Source organism: Marmota marmota, unplaced genomic scaffold (genome assembly GCF_001458135.2).
Source record: "Marmota marmota marmota unplaced genomic scaffold, marMar, whole genome shotgun sequence".
NCBI classification, from domain to species: domain Eukaryota; kingdom Metazoa; phylum Chordata; class Mammalia; order Rodentia; family Sciuridae; genus Marmota; species Marmota marmota.
Window position 1 is genome coordinate 21300353 of NW_026000240.1, and position 26735 is coordinate 21327087.

A 26735-nucleotide genomic window follows, 5' to 3' on the forward strand; every position below is an offset into this window, starting at 1 on the left:
CCGTGTCTCAAAGTGGCAACTGCCCAGCTGCCAGGGTGATGAATGCAACGGGAAGAAAGCTCTCTTCATCAGAAAGATGAGCACCTCTCCATCAGCCCCAAAAAGCAAGGGACCCCAAAGCTGCCTGGGGGTCAAAGCTTGGTCCCTTAGAAAGCACGCTGGGCGCGGGAGCAGAGGCATCCCACACGCCTGTGTTGTGAGGATGGCAGAGTCAGGGTGAACTCAGCTTCACCCCAACAAGAACTTGATGGGAAGTTTAAATTGGTTTGCTAATCAGTGATTGCAAAGTTCATGTCAATACAGAGGGGATGGTACCAATGCAGACACATTTCCTATTTTGTTTCTTGTGGCAATCCTGAGTACCCGGTTCTCCCTGCAGGTCTCAGGTTCTCATCCTTTTTCTGAACTAACCCCATCAACTCCCCAACTGCCACCTCTAGCCCAAACACACAGGCTCATTCTCCTCCAAGGGACAATGAATGACCAGGTCTGAAAGGCTGCCCTTAATAGGAAACACCCCTTTTGCTGCACACAAGATTTATTGTGTAAGGAAGCAAGTGTTGTTTGGGTTCCCGCTGTGTGGGGATGGAAAACAGCTTAAGTGGTTGGGTTCTTGAAAGTTGAACATTTGACTATATGATCTTTTCGAGCAAGTATCACTCAGAAAGGTCAATTTGAGTGGAAAGATCAAGGTCCACACAAGCACTAAGTTACGTTTGCAGGGCTCTTTGGCAAGGTCCTTAACTAGGTAGAACATGGCCAAGCAAGATTGAATCAGAATATTAAACAAGACAAAAACACTAAGTCTTGAGACAGGCAAGAACAGCTTCACCAGAAAGGAAAACCTCAGGTACTGTTGTAATGGTCCCAGGGGCCCGTAACAAAGAGGATACTGGGGTGGATCATGCTAATCAGGGAAAGCAACCCAAATATCTTCCAGCAGCTAAAGAAACAGGAGAGGCCTGTGTACAGCATGTGGAGCCTGGGAAAGTTCAAGCATATTGTTACCAGGGTTCAAGATTGACAGAAATGACTTCCAGGTGGAGAGCTGGAAGTTCTGAGGAGGCAGATTGCATTGAACCAGGCTTTGCATACTACACAGGTTTTGAATCAAGGAGACAGGGAAGGGGGAACACATCCAACATGATTGGGGGTAGCCAGACTGTTCCCTTAACACCCCAGTATGACCTCTTTCTGCTTTGTCATCGGTACTTTTTCATGCAGTTCACAATAGTTCAGAGAAACAATGTTTGATGTCACCAAAGATCTTAAAGCCAAAAGGATTATAAACTATTTTGTAATTTTTAAACTAATAGACTTTGCCTTTTAGAGCAGTTTTAGGCTTACAGAAAATACAGAATTGCCATATCATCCCCTGGAGAGTTTCCTGTTATTAACATCTGACATTAGTGCAATTAACTTGTTATAGTTGATGAGTCAAAACTGACACATTGTCATTAACTAAAGTCTATAGTTTACATTGGAGTTCATTCTCTATGGGACATTCTATGGATCTTGACACATACGTAATACGATGTATCCACCATTATAATATCATATGTAACCATTTTGTAAAGGAAGCAGACATTCTGATTTCTCTTTATCTAGTCTGGATTAAAACACAAGGAAGTGGGCTGGGGCTATAGCTCAGTGGTAAAGCGCTTGTCTCACACGTGTGGGGCACTGGGATCGATCCTCAGTACCACTAAAAATAAATAAAGATATTTAAAAAAAATGTAAAAAACACAAGTAAGCAGGGCAAACATAGTACTTGTGCAATAAATAAATAAATAAATAAATAAACAGAAAAACCCACCCTGTTAGTATGCATTTCAAGCAGGAAGGCAGAAGCCTTTCACGGTTTTCTTAGACTTATCCAAGTTTACAACTTATCCAAATCTCGTCCACATTTACGACTTCTAAAGGAACACCAAATTTGGGGGTTGGACAAGTGAGAGTTCCAAGAATTGAGAATGTGCTTGAGAACTGGCACTGCTGCTCATAAAAATTACTGCATGTGCTTGATTCTCCTCTCAATAGCCTGGAAAAACCTTCAGCTTCTATCCCAAATTATAAGGAATTGGCAGCATGAGAACATGCTCAAGACTCGGAGTTCAGAAAATCCTGTTAATCCTGATCACACACAGACTAACACCCCCAAGTACACTGAACAAGAGATACTGAGGGATATTTCTATACATCCAGTAGGTGGCCAGAGATGGAAGATGTTTGTGGAAGAACCAAGAATAGCAAAAGGGAGAGGGGTAGGGAGAGGGACTGGGGAAAGTTCAAATTATAGGAAACAGGAAAGGCCTCAGGGCACAAGAAACAAAATCAATCTACTAGTAGCAATAAGAGGAGATGGGAAAAAAAAAGAACTGATAAAACCCATGCCCCCTTTCCTCTTGCATTAAAAATTCATCTTATTCTGTAAGGTATGTCGTACACTGTCTGTTCCGGGGTCCAAACTGAGTTTCCCCTCCCCCTCCCCCATGTAAGAGGAAAGATTATTTTTCTTTCATTCCTCCTATGGACCCCCACCCACACTGTCTATTTTTTTTTCTTTTGTTTTCTTTCTTTTCTTCAATTGTGGGAGGTATTGACTTTTTAGAGAGGAAGTTTAGCCTTCCCTTGGATTTATCATTTGCCATTTGGGGAGAATTTGCTTCCCTCCTCATTCTGTCCTGTTTGGAAGGACCTCTACAAGTGGGTGCTAGTTAAAATTCTACTGGAATGTTCCCATCTCCCCTCTGTGCTCTCAGAATGCCTGCAAGGACCATTTGTGAGCTTCTGGAATTAGCCTAAGAAGACACTTTTTTGAATGTGTGCATCCTGTCTGCTGACAGATCCAAGGAGATCATTACTTTTATTTTAAAAATTACTTTATTTCACCCTGCATGTGGCCTCTACTCCTATTTGCATTAATCATGAAAAGGAGACAAGAGAAAATGGGATCTGGCTGACAGACTTACGTAACCATTGATTTTAAGTGTAAGAAGAAAGATTATTTTTCTTTCACTCCTCCTATGATATAATACCCCATTGATTAAACAAGTATTTATGTAATGCCTACTAATTGCCAGGCACTGTACTGGGTGCTGGTGATGAAAGAGACGGCCCCTGTGTGAAGTATACAATCTAACAGTGCCTGGGGGAGGCAAAGATCCAACTAAGAAAGTGTAATAACTACACAATGTGATCAGTAGCTGCCATAATGGAGAATAACACGAGAGGCAAGAAGCTACATTAAAGATGGAGCCAGGGAAGAGCTTTCTGAAACTTAAAATGAAGGATAGCCAGTCCCCTGAGCTTTCCAGGCAGAAGGAAGGAGATGGGAAGAGTCAAGTACATACAAGAAACAGAAAGAAGACTGGTATGGCTTAAGAATAGTAGAGAAAGTGAGTGGGGAGGGGTGTTGGAGGCCTGCAGGCCAGGCTGAGGAGTAGAGATTGCGTTCCAAGTCATCTAGGCATCCTCAAAGGGTTTGAGCAAAGTGATAATGTGGTCTGGTTGACTTTTTCACCCATCACTATGGTTGCTGTGTGGAGGATTGTAGGAAAGAGAATGGTGACATCCGGAAGGCTGGTTGGGAGGCTGTTGGACTAATGCAGGCAAGAGATCGTGGTGGCCGGATGCAGGAATAGTGATGCCTAAGATCTAGTCTGGAGGTGGAATCACAGGACTTGCAACACACTGAGTAGTGAGGGAAAGGGGGAAATCAGGGCTAATTCCCAAGCTTCCAACAGGCAGCCATGTGGATGGTGGCACCATCTTCAGAGAAAAGGGAAGACTGGATGAGGCCAGGGAGGACTTGAGAATTCAGTTCAGTCTGAGATTAGCCAATGGAGGTCATGAGCAGCCAATTGGATATATGAGTTCAGTGTTTAGAATAGATAAGAATATATGATTTGTTTACCTATAAACGCTCTTTAAAGCCATGGATGAGATCACCCAACTCAGTTGATTATTTTCCTCCAGAAAGGAGGAAGGGATCTTGCTGCTTCCAGAGGAAGACATTTGATTTGCCAGAACATGTGTCCCTGTACAGGTGCCAATACCTAGCAGCTTCAGAAATGCCTCCCAGGACTAGAAGCTCTGTGAAATGAAACTAAGCACTACACGGGTGCCTGGGAATAGGGGATGCCTAGTAAATGTCAACAGAGGGTGAGATGGATGTAGGGAACAGCTTCATTTTACTCAACTTCATTTTGTTCTTTCCCGCCCATTTCAAAGTATTCATTTCTCCAATATGAGTCCAAATGAAGTCCAAAAATTCTTTAACTGCTCACCAAAGGTTTGTAAATTTTTTTTCCTCCCCTTTATTGGTAACAACTTTTTGTTGAACTTTCTTGAACAGTCACATTCGACTGAATACATGAAGTGCTCACAGAGCAGTTGGATACATGAAGAGAAAACCAATACCCAGTATTGGCTTCAATCAGAAGAAAACAGACACAAATTTCCTAAGACAATATTTTAAACCAGGATATATTTTGATGCTTACGTATTTTTTGAAGTCATTTATCTTAAATGACTTTTCATTGCTGTGACCAAAAGACCTCATAAGAATGATTAAGAGGAGGAAAAGTTTATTTTGGCTCACAATTTCAGAGATTAAGTCCATGGTCAGCTGACTCCATAGCTCTGGGCCTAAGGTGAGGCAGAACATCATGGCAGGACATGGTAGAGGAAGGCAGCTCAGGACATGCAAACCAGGAAGCAGACAGAGAGTCCACTCACTGGGGACAAACTGTAAACCCCAAAGGCATGCCCCCCAGTGACTGTCCACCTTCAGCCTTAGTTATCTCCCAGTTAATCCAATCAGTGGATTGACCCCACTGATAAGGTTAATAACCTAATTATTTCTTGCATTTGAACATTCTTGTGTGTCTCCCACGTGAGCTTTTGGGGAATGCTTCATATCTAAACCATGACAGCATTCTAGAACACGCATGAGTCTGACATATTCCTCCGTGTCTGTCCTGAGCTGGTCATATAGGCAAAGACTGGGTCCGCAGGGCTTGCATTAAATAGTTACTGATAAGGCAGGAATGTATGACTGTCCCTTTTGAGGCTGCAGCTGATAGTACTCACCATCCCTAGGTCCAAAGATTTAAAAATCCACTGAGTCCAAGGAGACGTTTTCTCTGGAACTGGCCAAGGCCTTCAGAAGTGTCTCTGATGCTCAGATGCCCCTGCCCATATGTCCTTAGCAAAGTTAAGGAAGCCTTGGCACCATGACTTGTACACATGGTGTGGGAGAAAGCACTGGGGGCCTTGGAAGCCTGAGGTCATAGACAGAGGAAAACACCAACAGGACAGCCAGGCTGGCCTTGTCATAACAATCCCCAACCTGACAGAGTTGTCTGAACCATAGCAAAGGGTGAGGTTTGGGGTTACAGAAGATGAGGAAATGAGAGAGGAGTCATTGACCATATTCCAAAGATCTATTAACAAATGCCTACCCAGGCCACGGTTGCAAGCCCTCCCTGGAACTCCAAGCCCCCACCACTGCTTCAGCTCAGAGCCGACTGTTTTACCCACAGGCTCCCAAGCAGAGTGTGCATGAGCCCTGTTTTACAGGTGTGGAGAATCTGGGGTTGAGGGGAAATTAAGTGCCGTGGTGACGTAGCCAGCAAGAGCAGAAAGAGCAATTCCAACCAGGGCCGCTGAACCGTTAGCTCAGAACTCTCCTCACTCCTGTGGAAAAAGACATGTTAGAGGTTTCATTTTGACATTTTTCTCTGATCAGTGAGAAAACACAGAAATAAAGAAGAAAACATCAGTCATGGACCATCTCACCAGGCTTTTTTTCCTTTTTTCGGTGCTGGGGATGGAGCCCAGGGCCATGTGCATGCTGGGAAGTGGTGTACCACTGGGCTGCACCCCCAGCTCCCCATGGAAGGTTTTGATCAGAGAAGTGACATTATTTTAAGAAGATTAATCTGAGAGTAGCCTATGAGGTGGGATAAGCAGAAGAGAAAGGAGGCCCTTTAGCGGCTGCCATGAGTCTTAATGCAGATGAATAGGGAAGCAGCCAGAGCTGGCTGAGCCTCCACATGAGCTGCCACTGCCCTGGATCTTCCATTTACTCTCCTCTCACTTAGTCCTAATAGGCACATTTTGCTTCCAGAGGCAGAGGAATGTGCCTGTGATCACACGCTAGGAAGAGGAAGGTCCCTGGCTACCACTGAATCCTGGCTGTTCAGAACCAGAGCTGCTTTCCCATAAGACCATGTTGTTGGAGCCTCAGGGCTGCGTGCAGGCTGTGGGAATGGAGAGGGAGAGGGGTCTGGGCTGAGACCAGGCTCCCCCATTGCAGAGACCCCGTCTCATTCTAGGAGGGCTGGTGCAGTTCTCCCCTTGCCCCCGCCCAGTAGAGCAGACACTTAAGGTCCCACCAGGAAAGAGGTGATAACAGCAAACAGCAGCTTCCTGTTCTTAGAGGGAAGCAACTTCCCCTGCATTATCATCCCACGACCAAGAGCTCACTGACAAACAGAGTGCAAAGGATGACGAATACATTGGGACCCAGTGTACAGGGCCAACTAAATAATTGGGAGATTACATAATCATTTTCTTAGGCTGATAAAGCCGAACATAAGCCTGCTTTGAGAATCCATTTTTAAAATATCAATATCCTCAGGGCGCATATGTATTGTAAATGAAACTGTATGTTGGAAACAAACAAAATATCTCTATCTTTAATGATTAGAATTGTGTGAAGACCATGATGAGCACTCTGGTCTGACAGATCTTTAGGTTTTTTTTTAATCTGTAGGCATCCTATTTAGGTACTCGTTAAAACTCTAAAAATTGACCTTGGAATTTCTGGTTTGAGCATACACACACACACACACACACACACACACAAATACTTAGAACCACTAAGGGGAAACTAGTTCATGGAAAGAGGCATAGATCCATCTTTTTCTCTTTCTGGTTGTATCAGTCAAGACTCCTCAGAGAAACTGAACCAAAAACATGGGTAGGTAGGTAGGTGAGTGGGTAGATGGATAGATGGATGGATGGATGTTTATCTATTTATGTAGACATTAATTATAAGGAATTGGCTCATACAGTAATTATGGAGGCTGACAAGTTCCAAAAGTCTTCACTCAGCAAGCTGGAGACCCAAGAGGTTGATCATGTAAATTCCAGTCTGAGGCCAAAGACAGAAGAAGACTTATATCCAATTCAAATACAGGTAGAGAAATTTGGTTCTCTCTCATTTGGTCTTTTGTTCTATGTAGGTTCTATGAGACCCACCTGCATTCGGGAGGGTGGGAGGGCCCTCTGCCTCACTTAGTCTACTTGTTCAAATGTTAGTGTCCTCCAGAAAAACCTTCACAGATACACCTAGACTAATGTTGGAATAGACATTTAGGCACTCTGGGACCCAGTTAAGTTGACGCATAAACTTAATTTTCACACTGGCAGAATTGTCTTAGGAAAGGGAAGAGTCAGAAGAGATGTACTGAAATGTCAGGATTTCTCAACTGTCTTCCCATAAACCAAAGGCTGGGGACGTACCACAGTCCCCCTCTCCTGGGAAGTCACTGGACGGGTTGAGCAACTTCCCCCTTGACAGGCTGGGATGAGGGAGAAGATAATCCACTAGGGCAATGCAAGAGTTCCTAATGCAGAAGCCAGAGCCCTAAAGCATCACTCTAATGTGCAGGTGTCGATCTCCCTGGGAGAGTCACCATAATATCATCAGACTCTCAACAGGTCTCTACCTTACACAAGATTAGGAATCACTGCTCTGGAGTGCACTGAATCTTCCATAAGGGACTAAAACTCAGAACTAAGAGCCACTGATACGCCATCTATATTTGAATTAAATTCAAGTTTTCCTTATTTACAAGAAGAAATAGACTTTAGAGCAATGGCTATACTATTTCGACTGATTCTTTGAGTCTTGATTATATAGTCATTAAGTTTTGAGGTAAATCGTAACCCAGAGCTGGCACACAGACCACAGTGCCCAGAGAAGGGTGCTTGGTCTCACTGGAGACAGAATATGGACAACACAAAGTAACCACTTAAATGAAGGCAGCCAATGAATAGCAGGTGTATCCAGAGCAGTGAACCTGCCAAGCTTGGCCTCCCAGAATGTGCAGGACTTCAGGCAGACATACTTGAAGACCAGACGCACCAGCCAGGATCAGTGATGAGCAGGCACAGAGGGCAGGACTTAGTCAATTCCACACACCTCGCTCCCTTCTTGTCCGTATCTGTTACCACTCTAGCAAGTCTATGATTAAAAATCCCCAGAGGTTTTCTTCCTAGTGAGTAATAACTTTCAGGTATCAGAGTCCTAGGGGTGCTGCAGCAGAGTGCCACAGACTGTGTGGCTTAATAGAACAGACATTTATTCTCTCACTGTTTTGAAGGTTATGTGTTTGAAATGAAGGTGTCAGGGCCATCCTCCCTCCATGGCCCTAGGGAAGACTCTTTCCTTGCCTCCTCTAGCTTTTGATGGTTGCTGGCAATCTTTGGCATTCGTTGGTGTGATGGTCTAGATCTTTAATATCCCTCTAAAAGCTCATGTTAGGCAGTGGGGGAATGTTCAGAGGTTAGATGATTAGATTATGAGAGCTATAACCTCATCAGTGGATGACTCCATTTGATGGATTATTGATTTGAATGGGACACTGGGTGGTAACTGTAGGCAGGTGGGGTGTGGTTGGAGGAAGTAGGTCACTGGGAGCATGGCCTGAACTATATCTGTACATGGTCCCTTTCTCTCTCTCTCTCTCTCTCTCTCTCTCTCTTTCCCAGCCCCGAACAATGAAGTCAGCTGGCCATAGCCTAAGACCTCTGAGACCATGAGCCCGAGATAAACTTTTCCTCCCCTAAGTTGTTCTTGTCACAGTGAAAAAAACCTGGCTTATAGATGAAACACTCCAATCTCTGCCCTTGTCTTCGAATAGCATTCTGCCCGGGGCATCTATCTCTAGGTGCACAGAAGATTTCCTTCTTCATATAAAGGCACCAGTCATGTGGGATTTAGGTGTGCACCCTAATCCGGTATAACCTCAACTTGATTACATCTGAAAAGACCCTATTTCCAAATAAGGTCACATTCACAGGTGCCAGGGTTAGGACTGTTATTAAACCCACAATACTGCAGATTCAGAAATTTCCTCCTCTTCTAGATGTTTGTTGTCTCTGAAGTGTTGATGCTCCAGAGTGCAGGCAGTAATTCACTCCATATTTGTTGATCAGCCACTCTGCCCCAGGCCAGTTGCAGACACTGAGGGGACCACAGTGGATAGGATGGCTGAGCTGCCTGCCCTTGCAGAGCTCACAGTGCCACAGAGAGACAGACTTGGAACAAAACGAATTGGAAAAAAAAAACACTGTCCTCGCTGTCACTCCAAGGAGACCAACCAGGTAGCAGAGAACTGGGTGATCTCCACTGGATGAGCAACTCATGTATATAGGACAGGCAAAGATCATAAAGTCATGGACACAGTGATGGCCCCGCCCAGTGAATGTTCCAGAAGAGCAAAGAGACCACTGAGAACTATCATCCCCATTTCAGAGTCAGGAAAACAGAAACACAAAATGAGAAGGCATTTCCCTCCTACTCGCTCTGCCACCACTTTGCCCTCATAATCTTACAGATGTTTCTTGTGAGGTACTCGATTTCAATTTCAGCAGAAATCCTGAGTGACTTGTCACCTTCCCCACGGAGCTCCCCCCACCCCAGCCCATCTTCCTTTAGGAATTCGTATCTTGCAACAGACTGCAAATGTCAACCAAAGGAAGAGACAAATGATAATAATACTCTGGGAGCTGCAGCTCTTGACAAATTCACAGAGGCCCGTTTCTAGAAAAAACATTGCCTGCTAATTAAACAAACCCCTTTCTTCTGACAGATGGAAACGTGGGGAAGATCTTATCCCATCAGAGGGAGGGCAGTGGCTGCCCTGCGCAGAGGGCTTGCTCTCTAAGAGAATTGACTCATTGCTCTCTAAGAGAATTGACTCAGAGCGCTGGTCTTCCAAGCCCTTAGCAACCATGAACTAATTACTCCAGGGAGGTGTTGACTCATTGTAGTCAGGAAAGGTGAGACAACACGGTGGTGTCCCCAAGGTCAGAGGGAAATCAACAAAATTCAGTTGCCAAGGACAGAATCTGGGCAGCCCGGGCCTGCCTTGACCACCACAGTCACTGCTTTGCATTCCTTCTCAAGCTGCTATTGAAAATGTCAGTTCAAGTAACAGGGGCTCCCGCTCAACCAGTGACAGGGCCTGTGGGGAATGAGGTCCTGTTTTATTACACACCACTTTGAGAGGCCAGGTGTGTGGCAGTGTCCATTATCCTTACATAATGGGTGGCTATTGATTTACTTAAGTTTTTCTGTTCAACGGCTATTTATTATAAGATGTCAACATTATTTATTTTAAGACATTAAAGTCAGGATAAGAGACTTGTCTGAAGATCCAAGGTTAGTGACCTGCAAAACCAGATGACACCCCAGACCCAACCTGACTCTATGACCCCTTTATTTAGTATAGTCACAATCTTTGTCTTCTCCGTCACCTTCCCACTCTCCATGTCTCCAATCCTCCCCTTACAAGGCCACCTTCAATTCCACCTCTCCCAGGAGGCCTGCCATTCTTAGCCTCCTCTCCCTGACATGGGGTGGGGGGTCTCCCTTGTCATTTCTGGGTTTTCTTTTACCTGCTAAGAATTGCAAGTTGGAAAGCTTGTGTCCCATAAAAGGCAGCCATTTGTGACTGATAGGCTGCTTTGTTTTATTTGAGTCAATACGGGCATCTGGATGGTTGGCGATTACACTGAGTGGCTAATTGAGAGGTCTGTATATAGTTGGGAGTTCTGCTTCATCATGCCGTGTATTCCCAACAAGCAAGTCACTCTTCCTCTTAGTGTTGGTCTCCCAGGAGAAAAATGCTCCTAATGACATTTCCCTCATATTCACTTCCCAGAGTTAACTGAATGTTACTTCGAGTTCCTCAAAGAGGTGACACAAAATATCTGCTTATCTCTCTTAAAGACTTCACGAATGACAGATTCTTCCGAATGTATTTTAATTTCTCATTTTCCTTTGGAAAAGTCCCAGTCTTGATCTGCTCAAAGAAGGGTAAAAAGATTTAAGGGCATTGATTAATCTGTGGTAAAACAATATTAGGTGTAGGTTTTGAAAGCAGATTTTCTAAGAAAAAAAATAGGAAAAATAAAAAAGAAGTCTCTCTATCAACATTCAGCCCACTGCTGGTGATTGTGACAAACTTCTAGAAATCCCATTGGGTGGCAAAAGCCTATAAAGGGATTGGGACAGGAACACGTGGAAGAAAATGGAGCACAGAACATTTCAAAACTTAGACATCATGAGATTTATAGGCTCTGCTTTCTTTAAAAGATGTCTGCCTACCCCGTAGGCCAAAGGCGGGCATCTTGGAAACACTGGTAGAAAGTTCGGTTCACCAGGTCTCATCTTAAACCCCTCTGCTGTGCATGGATCAGGAGGATTGTGACCTAGGAACGTCTTTAATCTCAGCAACACTGAGACATTCAGCCTGAGAGAAAAGCACGGAAGCAGGAGTGTTCCTTGCCTGGGGTTCCTGGGACAGCAGTCACCAGCTCTGCAGGAGAGGGCTCCTGGGGCAGAAGCAGGTCTGAGGAGGGCTGGTGTGGCCACACTTACTGGGTTCTCATTTCTCAGCCAGCCTGATGTCTGGATGGACAAGTTCTTGCCTCGTTTCTTTTAGAAGCAGATAATTAGTGCCTTTAATTCTGAAGGGGTCTGAGTTAGGCTGGTTATTTGAGGGGGGATCATTTATTTTTCTCTGGGAAGAGGTCTGCAGTAGACTTATCTGTGTAGGTAATGATGGTAACAATTATCCAGTGCTGACTGGGTTTCAGGCCTTGTTCCTCGCACAGGAAGTGCAAGTGTGAAAGTATTTAATCCTCTGAGCAACCCTCGGGGTAAGACTGAGGTCGAGTCCTGTGCCCCCGACTCAGAACCTGTGTGATCATGAGGAAACAACTGTACTGACCTCTCTGAGCCTCGGTTCACTCATCTAGAAATGGAAATAATGATTGCTCTATCCTCAAAGGCTTGTTGTTATTCAATGCAGCAATATTATAAATTGTTTTAAGTGTTCAATATGAATTTGTTCTTAACATTGTCTATATCATCCTTCTCGACACCTTTCCTAGGAGTGTCCACTATATCCCAGCAGGGACAATTTTCACCACTACCTTTTGTTTGGGGTCCATGTCAGATGGTCAGGGTTTATCAAATACCCACAGTGTAGTACTTCCCATTCACATACCTGACATGGGACAAAAAGGTATTTTCTTAATATTAATGTGACATATCGATGGCAGCACAATCTTACAGGCACATCCTCGAGGCAATTCAGTTTCATAGAATATCGTCTGCTTGTCACTCTGCTGTAACCAGCTCTTCTGGAAAACACAGTAACGTAACAGAGGTCCTCTTGGCACCAAGTTTATAATAACTGCCACTCCCCAGGGGACATATGTGCTGCCATCTTCCCTCTCTGCCTCCTGCTTTCTCCTCAGTTGCCTGGCTGCCATTTGGATGCCTCTCTTCTCCATCCAGATCAGTTTCTATCTCCCTTTTCTCTCCTTCCCTCACAGCCAGAGGGCCCTGGGATCCTGTTCCCTGTACCATTATGCAATTAGCATAGGTTTTAGCATTACCCCAGGGCAGCATTAAACGTGGGGTCTATTTTAACTGTGCCCAAGTGGGAACTCTTCCAATTAAAGGAGCTATTGTAAAACCTAAAATTGGTACAGAGCATAAATATCATTTAAATCTCTCTGACCAAAGGGCAAGCAAACCCCTGGGTCTTTATGACCTTGTGATTCCGACCCAGGATCCTAACACGTGATTTTTGAATTTAGGGAAAGTGACAAAGTGGCATCTTTCAGTGTTGGGGCGATGAATATCTGTTAGGTGCTAAGCCAAGTACTTACTCTTTGTGCAAAGCAGCAGAGGACCACTGAGTTTTGTTCCACCGTGCCACACAGCACAGCAGAGAGTGCTTGACAGAGCCGAGCTGAACAGAATCGTCCAACGGAGCCTGTGGCTGTTGGAGGCCTTCACCACCCACCAGCCCCGTCAGGATGAGCCAACTCTGTCTTTGCAAAAATCTAATTTTAGAGAGATCAGAGCTTGGTAATGTGTGCCCAGTGTAATAGGAATAAAGTGTGACTTCCATTAGTTAGATGACCAGAAGATGTACTACAGCCTGTCTATGCTTTGCTGGGACCTACAGCTGACGCACTTTAAATTTAATTTATTCTCAAAAATTGATTTTCTTTATTTGATTTACTTCCCCCATCAGGCCCTCTACTGAGACTGCCCAACTGTATGGCCATTAACTACAGGACTCCAAAATTTCCTTGAGTGTCACACCTTGGGGTTGTTCCTTTCTACAAATTAGACTCTTAACTCTAATGAGAACATTTTTTAAAACCACACAGTATTTTGTTTGGTATGCAGGGTATGGAAGGGCTGAGGCGCTGCCCAGCAGCCAGTGCGCACCTCACTGTGGATATAGTGAGGGACCTGTTCTAGGATTCCCCGGGCGGTTCTGAGGTTAATCTCCAAGTGTGAGTCTTGCCAGAGTGGAGCAGGCCAGCTGGGCTGCATGTCACTTTGCCCCCAGCTTTGCAGACAATGCATTACTGGAGCCAGGTGACATTCTTGTGACAAGCAGTCCACAGGAAGAATGGCTTCATTTCATCCCTATCAGGTCTCCTTGAGAAGGACTGGTCAGGAGGGAGAAGCAGGGCTAAAGGAGATCTTTTTTGGCCATCAGCTCGGGAAACTTCTTTCCTTCCACTACTTTAGAATGATTTAGAATGACTCGTTTCCATGGAGTTTTGTTTTAAATTCTGAGTTCATTTGTAGTGATACTTGCTAATCAATTTTAAGTGGAAACAGCTGCTCTGTGTCACTCCCACAGTCCCTCTTCAAACCCTGGAAAACCATAATTCAAACCATCCTCTCCCCACCCTCGAGCCTACTGAGAAAGCTCCTTTGTATGGCTCTGTCGGCTGGGTTCCTTACTGCTGGTGCCTAGGGTCGCCCCTCTATGAGGGCAGGTCAGAGGCAGAAAGGATCAGCACAGGGCAGGGGTCATGCATGAGCAGGAAGCAACCTCAAATCCTGACATCTGATGAGAGGTAACATATCTGCAGCAAGGAGCATGATCTATGTGGGACCTAAATGTTTCTCTTTCCATTGGTCCATTCCAACACACACTTATTGAATGGTTGATATATGCTAGCCAAAGCTCCCTGCTAAGGGTGAAGATGAAAAACTGCAGACCCAATGCTCAAGGAGATATGGGCCAATGGGGAAGAGAGGACTCTTTTTTTTAATGTCATAGAATTAAATGTAAAGGTTGAGGTGAGCACAAGGTAAGTGAGGGCTCAGAGGAGGATTGCCCGGCTCCATCTCCCTCCCACCAGTGCCACCCCACAGAGAGAAGGGATGATGGCCTGATCAGCTTCATGCCTGGGCCTGACGTGGCCACTCCAGGAGATGGGCTTGGCCCAGTGTGGGATCAAGGTAGGCTGCAACCCTGTCTGCCTCCCTGCTCTGTGCTCTAGCCCTTCTCGTATCTGACAGAAGCACTTCCAAAGTCTGCATCCCAGCCAGGGCCATTCTCTGGATTGCTACGAAAGAGTTGTGCAGCCTCACCTCTACACTGAATGGCAGGAGCAGGAAGGCAAGACGTCCAAAGATGTGGAGATTGACCCCCACACCCAGGGCCCTCAGGACAAGGTGTCTCTATCTGTCGAATGGGAATAATACTTGGAATATTTGGGGAAGATTTGAGGAGAAAAATAGAACCACTGATGTCCTAGCCAGGGAGCATGAAGAAATCATCTAACCAAAAAGGAAGTGGAGTAGGGACACCAGTGTTTCTGGACATTGTTACTGGGAAGAGTGGAGCTATAGCTTAGGTGATTGCCAGTCCCCAAACCACTGAGCCCTGGGTGTGTTTTGTGAGTCACCTGTGGAGATATGTTCCTGTGGCTACAGAGGAGGAACAGACAAAGAAAATACAAGAACAGAAGTGTGGGATGGAACTCACCATGTCACTGGTCCCTGCCCTCCCTGAGTGGCCTTAGGGCTGAGCAGAGTTTTGGAATCACCAAGTCACTAAGTCAGTCCTTTGACTTACACTAGAACTCAGGCTCCATTTCCTCAAAAATAGCAATAGCCAAATCCCCTTTGAAGGACTCTCATGAGGGTTAACTGTGGGTCCCATGTGGAAACCCTGGAATGGGACTTCATCCACAGCAGAAAATCAATCAATGCTAGGATTCTGTGGCTGTCATCATCTAAACCTCCTCAGCCTCTATTCTGTTTCTTGTGTAATATTATAGCTTCAACAAAATCTCCTGAGAGGAATTAGTTAGCTTTCTTACCCAGACAGTGACCTGAGGGAAGACAGTTGAAAAAAGAGAAGGTATGTAGCTAAAGAAAAGCTTGTTCTCTGGGGAACTCTGGGGTTATCATGGAGCCAGGGCTGCCATCTTGGTCTGAGCAACGGTCAGAGGTGTGAGAGGAAAATGCCTGGGAATGACTTCAGTCCAATGTCTGGTGTTAATGGAAAATAGCGATCAGCTGTACCGAAGGAAGATAAAGTGTGGCCAAACGATGCCACATGAGGGACTTGGCTTCGATAATGAGGAGACCTTCCAGGCAGTGCAGTTGCCACCCCAAGGATTAGTTGCCTGAAGGAAGGTGTAGAAAATTACTTCTCAGTTAGCTGTGTCAAGCAGGGTAAGTTTTCATCTACTGGACAGAAAGGCCAGGCCATGGAACCACGGACTCCCTGGGTCCCCTCTTGTCCTCAGGCCTCGTGAGCCAGTGTTCAGTTTTGAAAGGCCATTTATTCTTACTGCTCTGGTGTGTGACATTGAGCAACTCCCCCTGGTTCTATCCTGTGGGACAGACCCAGAGATGACCAGGACCAAGGTTTGAGCAAAGATATGGGAATGGCTTATTTCCGTAAAAATGCTCATGCTTCCAAAATCAGCAAGGCCACCTTCTGTAGAGGAGCTGATGTGACATTGCAGTTGAAGGTCAGCTGTTTAAAAAAAATCACTTTTGTTTTTGCTCCAAAATTTATTTCTGCTCCTTTTGACTTGCCATTGGATTGGGCCTTGTGGCAACGCATCTTAAACCATCTACCACCAGCCCCCAGCACACACCAGTTTCCACTCAGTAAATGACAGAAATAGGTTATGTACCAAATCCTCTGGCATTGTGAGAGGGCAATCGATTATTTTCCTGAAAATGTTTCAATTCCCTAAAACTTAAAAAAGATTTAACAGATTCTACTGTCATCATTCAGACTTTGTTCCTCCATGAAAAGCAGAGCTTAATGTTTGCTTTCACCTTCCACTACACAAGTAGTATGCTTTTCTCTCTCCAAAGGACGAACTCATGTCAAAATGTTCCCTAATAGAGTGGGGATACATTTTCAAAATATTTTCTAAGGCAGGCTTTAGGAATTTATCAGAGAAAATAAAATGGAATGGCAGTCCTCCCTCTTCCTGTTTATGTTGCTTAGGGTTGATACTCATTACACACTGGAGGGGTCGGACCAAGCAATAGGTGGGGACGAGGTCATTTGGGACATGTTTCTTCTCCCACTGTTGGCAGCATAATCAGACATATATCTGAAGAAAACGTGCCATAAGGAGAGGAGGGTTTTTCTCAAAGTTCTTATTTTGTGTAATAATGCTTGATATTTCTCCTGCCTTTAATACAATTACTTAGTCCTAATTTTCCCCATTATGATGGCTTTGTTCTCATCCAGGTCAGAGGTGTAGGTACTGATGGCAGAAGCACCCAGCCTGCCCTGGAGGAAGGCTGCTTCCTCTGGCTCCTAGAGCAGAATTTCTCACAACCTAGAAAAGCTGAATTACCATGAGGCAGAAAGAGAATTCCGAATTAGAATAAGAAGTCCCAGGTTCAAGCCCCACAACAGATGGCCACTTCATCACGTGCTCTGTCTGTAAAGATGGAGGCACACGCCTCACCAAATGTGTGCTGGGACAGCTGAGATGCTGTGTGTGTGAAAGTTCTCACAAGTTAAGTCCCATGTAAATGCATGATGACAATGTGACATTTGAGTGTCTTTATTCCACTTAATTTCCCAGCTAGCCAGAGAGGAGGGTCATGACCAACAGAGCAAGCAAACACATCAATGTTTTAATGAAGAATACGTCTGATCCCAGGCCAAAATAATAGGCCACTTCACTTTGCCAGTCATGTAAGCTTTCTGTTTTGCTTTAGTAGACAAAAAATTATCAAAATCTAGATGATCGAGTCATGTTTATTTTTGTTTTCTGTCAGGGCCTTCTCCTGGGTTTTCTGCTTTCTGAGATATCCTTCTCTTCATTGTTAAAGTATAAACCAGAGAGAGAGAGAGAGAGAGAGAGAGAGATGCTGGGCAGCTAAGAGGGGGCCTCACCACTGGAGAAAAGACAGCTGACCGAGAGCCAATTAGTGCACAGTGGACTTGCTCTTAAAAAAAAAAAAAGACCCCTACCTCCCACTGACCATGTGTGGTAAAAAACAGTTCTAGTCCTGGCTGAGCTGGATGGGAAAAGATCCCTTGGAAATCAAATTGTTTACACAGAGTTCTTCCCTTTTACAACCTTGGGCAACTTGCTTGACCTTTCTGGGCGCCCGTTTCCTGATCTCTAAAATGAGAGGCCTGAGGACGTCCGACATCCTCCCAGATAAACAACCCAGATAGACTCAAGGACATTCATAACTGAGAGATGTGAGGCCCAGAATATTTTTGTAGAACTTAAACATCCCTTCTGATTTTCTGTTTATGAAAATAATAACTACCTGTGCTAATGGGTGCACATGCAGTCTTGGGAGCATGTGAGGGGCCCCAAGACTCATGTCCCCCTAGATGCCCCAGTTCTCGTCACTGCCCTCTCTGCACACATGGGGTAAGTGCAGGACTTTCCTTAGGCCCTCGCACACAGGCCCCCATCTCCCTTTCTACAACTACAACTGCACGAGCACTCTACAAGAGTGGGCAGGAAGCAGAAAGTATCCATTTCTGACATTGGTGAAAACTTAGATTCTAAATTGGGATTTTAAGGGGGGAAAAAAAAGTGTAGGACTTTCTGGTTTTGTTTTGTAAAAGGCCACACCACCCCCGCATTTCACTCCAAGCATCGCAGCTCTCATGCTGGCCCAAAACCAGTTGTAAATTCATAGCAGCCCCAGATTCACGTGACTGTCTTCTAGAGAGGTGGTTACACAGTCCTGTGGGAAAGGAGGAGCGTGCCCACCGGAAGCTGTTCTGAGTTTGCAGACCTCACTGGCAGGTGGACTGTAGCTGGTGGTCGAATCATGGTTCCTTAGAATTTGAGCCTTTGGGTTGCTTGAAAAATGGAGAAAAGGGGAGGTCCCCTGAGTTGTCTCTGAAGGTCAAAGGTGGCACCAGTTGACTCTGAAGGCTGTCACTCAGCAGCCCTGCTGCAGGAAAAGGTTGGATTAAACTAAGCAAAGAGCAAGCCCCCAAACAATAAAAGCACCATCATTCCCAATAAGCAATACGTCTTTCGGCTGGGCCTGCGCCAGTTCATGTTAAAAGGGCAACCTTAAATTAAAAAAAAAAAAAAATTGCTTAAAAATTAAGGCAGATCCATTGCCCAGCCAGGACTCAGCCATGAAAGGACCAGCACAGATGAGGCCAGGAAGGATTTTAGGGAGCAGCAGGACTTCCACTAACAGAAACTTTTCCCCTTTTACTCACCCTCTTGGAAAAGTTCAAAAATTTCCAACCGGCAGGCACATGACCAGATGCCCCCTGGAGAGGCCTCCTGGGAATTCACGTGGACCAGACCCAGGGCTGAGAACATTCCTTCCCTCTTCCCAACCTTTCTTTTAAGGAATGACTAGATATCCCCAAAAGACCACTCGAGATGGAAGGAAACAAAAGGTTAAGAAAATGCTCCTTTAAAGGAACATCTGCTTATTTACCCGAGTTCCAGAAACGTGAGAAAGAGGATCTGGAAATCCTACCCTCCACTGGGAGGAGAGGAAGCCTTTATCCTTACCTAATAAAAACTACTGAGAAATCATGAAGCCCTAAGTAGTCAGGGGGCCCAGAGTTTAAGCAAAATGGGGGTATACTTGGGGAAAAAAATCTAGTAAGCCTAGTAAAAAAATAACTTTTTTATTGAAGAAAGAATAACTGCAAAGTACAATCATAAAGGTAGCCCCTGGTGTTCCCATAGCCAGAAACGCAAGGTTATAACACTGTATTCCTATATCCCCCTTCCTCATTATCCCCCTATCTCATTATCTGGCTCCAGGGTGAGTCAGTCAGCCTTCCCAAGCCTCAGACAACTCATGAGTAAAATGGGTTGACCTTTGAAATAAGGAGATTTAGAAATAATCTAAGAACCCTTGATTTATGTATTCAGGGTTGGAGGCAGAGACTCTTCAATGTGAATGGAACTTGAAGTCCAAATAGAATCTGCACAACAAGCCCAAAGAGGGAGAAACTGCTTTCAAAAGAACATTAAGACCTTGCTCATATGTATAAATGTCACGGACTTGGCCAAAACAGATTTAGAGCCTGTAAGCTCTTTGGAGATTTCCCTGCAATCCCTCTGTTTTATAGAGGGGGAAACTTAGCCTAGAGAAGCTAAAGGGACTTACAAAAGATCACCCAATATATGCCAGTATCGAGGTAAAATTCGGGTATCTGTCCTGGGAGAGACCACGCACACCAGGGGAAGCTAGGCCATTATCTCATATAATAATCACCACTGTCTACCAAATGCTTTCCCTGGGCCAGGCACTGTGCTCAATTCTGTTAATATTTGGGGCCATGGAGCCCCCACACTGTGCATGATGGGTGTTAGTATCTCCAGGCCAGCTCCACGGGTTGCGACCTGTCACATAGAGACACCCATTCAGAAGGTCCCTGTACTTGGATTAATGCTCTCAGCTGCCATCTTGAAATCCTCAAAAATTTTTAAATAAGATCCCCCCCGCTTCTTTCTTTTTGCACTGAACCCCACAAATAATGTAGCTGGTCCTCATGATCTCTTTTTGGTAGATGTGTCAACATAGGCTTAGATTAAAATAAATTGCTTACCCTTGGTCTGGATCAGCCACCAAGGATGGGGATACAGACATGGTGTGATCAGGAAGGTAAAGGTAGGACGCAGACACTCTGCTCACCTAAGGGAGTGGTTCCTGTGACTTCAGAGAACTTTGGAATTTTACTTCTTCTGATGGCCTCAGGTCCTAGTGCCTTGGGGTCATGTGGCACATAGGGTATCAACCATCCCAGTTTTCCCTGGACTGCAGGAAATTCTGGCATGTTGCCAGAGCAGAAGCCCTAGCATGCAGGCTCAAGGGATCTTTAGCTTACTCATTCTGTGACCCAGGCAAGTCACTTTGCTGAGCCTAAATTTCCTCATTTGAAAAATAAGGAAAGCAATACCAACCTCATGAGCTGAATGTCAAGATCAAAGGTCATATATACCCTATGCATTCGTTCAGTGTGGTCACCCTGAAAGTTTCGATTTTTATTTATTTAATTCTATAAATATTTATAGAACTCTATTAAGAGCCAGGTTTTGTGGGACAGACTAGGCTATCCCCCACTCCTGTGGGACTAACCAACAGTGTGCTCATAAACACTTAATCAGCTCTTTGGAGAAAAGGTAAAATCAGCTTCATTAACCTAGGCCAATGTCTATGGTGTAAGTAATCCTCCGTGGCTAACATCAGTCTACCAGTGTGAGGTTACTGAGGCAGCACTGGGGAGAGCTGTCCACTTCTGCTCTAGGGATGCTACATCTGCTCATCACTGAGCTGCCCCTCATTTAGAAAGGCAGACTATGAACCACAGAAGAGAACAGAGAAGGAAAACAGGTCAACAGGACTTTGGAGGAAGTGCAGAAGGCTTCCCTCAGGACCCGAGACTTCTCCTGAGACTTGAAGGAGGCACAGACATAAGAGGAGTGTGCAGGCCAGGAGAGAAGAGAAGAGGGAAGTGGTTTGAGAAAGACCTGAAGCAGGGAAAGCCACAGCTATGGAGAAGCAGAGACCAGAGAGTACATCAGCCAAGTTTGCCATGTTCAAGTTGGGTTTATGCTAAGAAGCCTCGGGCACAGTGCCTACGTGTTAGAGCCATCACCCTGGTGGACATGCAGAGAATGAGCTGAAGGACAAGATGTTGAGTAGGGAGACTGGGCCATGGTGGAAGATGCTAGGGCCTGGGCCAGGTTTTGTTTTTATAAGTGTTTTTATTAGTGCATTATAGTTAAATATAATAGCGGCATCATTTTGATATAATCTTACATGCATGGAATTTAATTGGCTCCATTTCAGTCCCCAGTGCTTCCTCTTTCCCTCTCCTTCTCCCTCTCCACTCCCCATCTCTACTCTGCTGATTTCCCTTTTATTTACTAACTATGCTTTTAATTGGTACTTATAGATATACATAAAGGTGGAATTTGCTATGGTACATTTATAAATGCACATAGCATAATTCTCTCAAATTCATTCCACATTTTCCCCATTTTTTCTGTCCCTGTCCCTCCCCCTTAATCTCCACTTATCTTCCTTCTATTTTTGTGAGATGTGACCCCCACTTTTGGTCCCTCACTTTGGTCTAGCTTCTGTATGTGAGAGAAAACATTCGACTCTTGGTTTTCTCAGTCTGGTCATGTTTTATAGAGTCATTCCCCGGATCCATGGGAGAGTGGTTCCAGAACCCCAGGGGATAATAATCCACAGATGCGCCAGTCCCTTATATAAAATGGTGTAATATTTGCATATAACCTATACAAATCCTCCCACTTATTGAAATCATCTCTAGATTACTTAGAATACTTAAAACAATGTAAATGATTGGTAAATAGTTGTTATATTATATTGTTTAGGGAATAATGACTAGAAAAAATATCTGTACATGTGCATTACAGAAGATATATATACATATATATATATGTTTGCAAATATTTTCAATCCATGGTTGGTTGAATCCATAGATATCCTGTGGGTGTGGAGAGCTGACTGTATTTGTTTAACAGATATTTATTGAGCTTGTGCCATGTATCTATCACCATTCTGGGCGCTGGTGATCCATCAAAGAGAACTGCCTTAGCCTTCATGAAACTTACAGGCAAGTTGAAAAAGGTTTTAAAAAATGGAATAATAGTTAACTCTTGGTTGTCTACTGCAAGCCAGGCCCAGTACTTACCACTTGGCCTACATTGTCTCAGTGAACTCTCACACGGAGATAGGGGACAGATTTGGAGGTCACCTTTGTGAGATTAGGTGGAAAACTGGAAGCAGGCACAGTCACTATCTAGGCACCTGAGTCACCAGCTGTGAACTTGTGGGCCTGAGGTGTGTGGATGCTGGACCGAGGGGTGAAGTAGGCCCGGACCTCTGGGGAACCCCTGGCCTTCTGCCAACAAGCCCCCATCTTCCTGTGCAGTGGCCCTTCCCTGGCTCTCCACCGCCTCCCAACAGTGCTCATAAGAAGCAGTAGAGTTTTAGTCAAGAGTAGGGTATGTGGCTCAGGGGTAAGGTGATTTTTTAGCATGCAAAAGACCCTGGGTTCAATCCCCAGCACTGCAAAAAAAAAAAAGGTTTTGAGAGTCTTAGGAAAAAGTCAGTCTACAATGGAATAATAAAGAGAATGGTATCTGTATTTGTCAGAATTTCACATTTTAGAATATTTTTAAGGATTTCCATTTTTATGATTTTTTCAGATCATACAAAGAGAAAAACCAAATCTGATTAAATTTCCAATTAGACTAGACCACAAAGGAACATTTTCATAGACTATTTTGTCCATCATGAAATAAGCATAAATTTGGCAAAGAGTGAGCCTTCTCCACTACTTGACAGCTGAGAAATGGAGATAAGCCAAGAAAGAAGCCGAGGATACCATTCTGTGACGCAAGCCACATTTTCAGCCAGACACTCTGACCAGTGACACACTTTTTGTTATCTTCCGTCATTTATTTTTTTACAAGGTGATGGGCAGTTAGTTTTGATCAGAGCCTTTAAATAGAATTGACTTCCACTAATTGGATCCATCAAATGTGCCAAAAGATTTCCTTGAGACCCTTGCACACTAGAGCATTTATATTTTGTAGGTAGCCTCCTGCCAGGCTTTCTCTGCCTACCAACTCACCACCCCTCAACATCTCTGTCACAAAGACATTGAAACCGGAGTGGTGATGAATTTTTATGAAGGTAAAATATTGCCTTGAAGACTTTAAGGTCGGACAGACCCAGTTCAGAACCACGGGACCTGATTTCCACCACTCATGGGCTATATGAGTAAAATAAATGTGAATCTTTTTCCTAACCTCAGAAAGTAAGAATAATTTTGAATATCTGGTCCAGGATCAAATATGAAAATGTAAGTGTTCTGCAAAGTTATTATCCATAGACCCACATCAATTGGTTGGCTTGAGTTGTAAAGGTATTTGCAGTAAGAACTGTCACCAGCAGGAGGAGCTAGACTGCCAAGGAGTGTGGGGTGCTGGGCTTGAGAGCCAAGGGTGCTTTCCACCTGGCTTGCAGGTAAATTCTCAACCCTTAGAATGATCTGTGTGTTTGAACTAAGTCCTAAAGCCACAGGACCTAAATTTTAAAAAAGAATATTCTAGACTAAAAGGGTATGTTAAACCAACCTTTTTAAAAAAAAGAGATTTTTGAATGTCTAAGAGAACATTCTGGAAACAGTCATTATTATTCACATTATCTCTGGAGAGAGAAACTTCAGAAAGGCTCGGTTTTATCAGCAATGATAAACTGTTATTTATTGGCTTCTCTGAAGATAGATCTTGGGTGCCTCATTTATGAGCCAGCCTTGACTGGACTTTGAGTCTGTCCACTTGAAACCAAGTTCTCCACTCAAGGAGAAGAAGCCAAGACTAAACAAGGCGTAAACATCCCCTTATCCCAACGTGTCTCCCTTGCAAAGCTCCCAAGCTCAGCCCTCAGAGAAGGGGTGTTTCCTGATGCCCAGCCAGTGATACAGAACGTATTCCCACAGTTTGGATTTTCAAGACTTCTTCCCACCTTTGTTCTCCCCAAGGCCATCTTTCCAGTGGTAACCTCACCTATGTATGAGAGAAAGGAAAAAAAAAACATTGAAGACATTTTATTTTGTTATCATAAGCCGACCTGGTCTAGTTATGTGGAAGGAACAGACCAGACAGAACCAGTAGCTTGGCTTACTCAACCACCATTCCGGTGGGTGACTAAGAATTGACTGTAATTGCCGCTTCCCACAAAGGCCTGGGAGGGCACTTCATCCTCCTCCCCCCAGCCAGCCGACATCCACTGTAAATGTTTTTCTGGAAATCGATGCCAGTAAACGCCCAGTGGAGCATTTTGGTTTAGCTTCCTAAAGACTAACCTGGAATGAATAAAGTCCTCTGTCAAAAAATGGAGGAAGCAGATGTTTAAACCACCTCTTTAGGGGACCAAGGGCAATATTTGTGCTGACCTAAATTAAGTCCTTCTTGGCCTATGAGGTGGTGAGAAGGGCCCAGCAAGTTCTATAAGGGAAATCTCACACAAGGCCTTTATCCCTAAGATGTGGGCAAAGAGACCCAGGGTTAGCAGGACAACATGCAATCAAGTTCTGGTTCCGTCCTTCACGGTGCCATACAGAACAGGGCATTTATAAATACCTCTTTGAAGCCTCGTTTGGTGGTCTGTAAAATAATATTAATAATAATAATAATAAGAAGAAGAAGAAGAAGAAGCAGCAGCAAATAATAATAATACCTGTCCAAAGTAATCATCCTCACATGCAGGCCTCATTGTGCCTTGTCTGTTTAACACTGGGTGTCTGGCCCTCCCTACCTATTCTGTCGCTGTCCCTGCCTCTGCCCTACCTCTCAGACCAGCACTCCTCACATGGAAGGAGTTGTCCCTCACCCCCTCCTGCCCTCAGTAACTCTCTCCTGGAACAAGGGAAACCCTTGCTCCTCCTTGCTCCTTGCCTCTTTCCCTGCGGAGGCCTCCCTGGCTCCTCTCTGCTCACCTCCTGCACCACCCGGCTATGGCTTCGTTTCTCACCTGCACCTTTCTCTAACTCATCTGCCCAGGATCCAGACGGGCTCCCTTTTCTAATTTGCTCAAAGGCTGTGAAGAGACTGGCAAGGACCCTGGAGGAGCAAGGGTCTGTCTGTGGGGACAGGAAGGAGGCTGGAAGCCGCGTGTCACATGTCACTCTGGAAGTTGGGAAAGGAAATGCCTGGAGAGCCATCGGGCCTCTGCGGGGGAAGGGCAGGATGTGGTGTGGGGAAGGGGAGGGCAGGGAAGGTGGCCAGGGAGTTATAGGGATGTCTAGAGCTTAGCCGGTGGATTTGTGATGTGGGAGGGACTCTTCTGTCTTGAGGAGGATAATTGAGAATAAGGAGGATTATGCAATTTGAAAACATCCAGTTCCAGAAAACGTGATGATTCCTGACAGTGACCCACTTCAATGGTACAGGTCTTGCTTTTCCCTTCCCCAGGCCTAAGTCACTGTCATGGTTTGGACCTTAAAGGTCTCCCAAAGGTGATGCACTCAAGGCTTGTTCACCAGTCTGTGGTCCTGTGGGGAGGTGGTGCGACCTGTAAGTGAAAGGAAGTGAGGTCATGGGGGGTGTGCCCCGGTTGCTCTGGGCCTGAATAATATTGGAACATTGAGGCAGAAGGACATGGTGGAGGAAAGCTGCTCAGCTTATGGCTGCCAGAAAGCAGAGAGAAAGCAGGGAAGGAGCCAGGAACAAAATACATAATCCCTCAGATATATCACCTGGCGTCCACCTCTCCAACCACATCCCACTTGCCATAGTGACCACCCAGTTAGTCCAGACGTTCACACTAAGGTGGATTGATCAGGATACATCTCTCATGATCCAATCATTTCATCCATGACCATTCCTGAATGGACAGGAATTTGTGGAGGACACCTCACATTCCAAACCAGAAGGATGTCTGAGCCCATTTTGCAAAGCTAAGATATAGGCGATCATCCAAAGAAGCTGGCAGCTTCCATCAGTCCTCGTCTTCATCCCTACTCCCACCCCCATTGTCTTTAAAGCTCCTGATCCTCAATGTCACTACCTAGAGTCTCAAGGGGCTCCTGACCAGCTGTGCCAAAAGTTAGTTAGAGGCTCATGACACTGTGCTCGAGGCTGGGGTAGGACGGCTGGGTGGGGAGCTGATGGCATTTCCATCCTCTCAAGGATCAAAAGGATGAGGACCCAGCCTTCCCTGCCTCTGCCCACTGCTCTGACTCACCAGAATAAGCCAGGTGAGCAGATGGCCATTCTTTCTCTCATTCTGCTCCCTCTTCCCGGGGTGAGGGAGAGTAATTCAAGACCAGGAGGACCCAGAAACTCTCTTGGATTCCCACTCTGCCAACCTCTGAGGGTTGTCTTTAGTCTCTATAAGAACACCTCCACCAGGAGTATGAGTGGGGTGAAAACAGAGTCTCTGAGCCTTTTGCACATGAGAAAGATGCCTTTTCAGCTTTGGGGCAGTTTTAGGAATGTGTTTAGGAAGATGTTGACTGAAAACACCAAGGAAAGGCCAATATTCTAGGCAGTGGTCCTCAACCTCTGGGCAGTAGCAGAATCACCAAAGGAACCTGACATAAACCCAGGGGCCAGGCCCCATCCTGCCTCGG

At 45.0% G+C, this 26735-nt stretch overlaps 1 protein-coding gene across 2 annotated transcripts in view; it reads left to right on the forward strand.

Annotated features, from left to right (window-relative positions):
• The window catches only part of Slc9a9 (solute carrier family 9 member A9), a 536631-nt gene that overhangs the window by 473485 nt on the left and 36411 nt on the right, over positions 1–26735 (forward strand). The window lies entirely within an intron of this gene.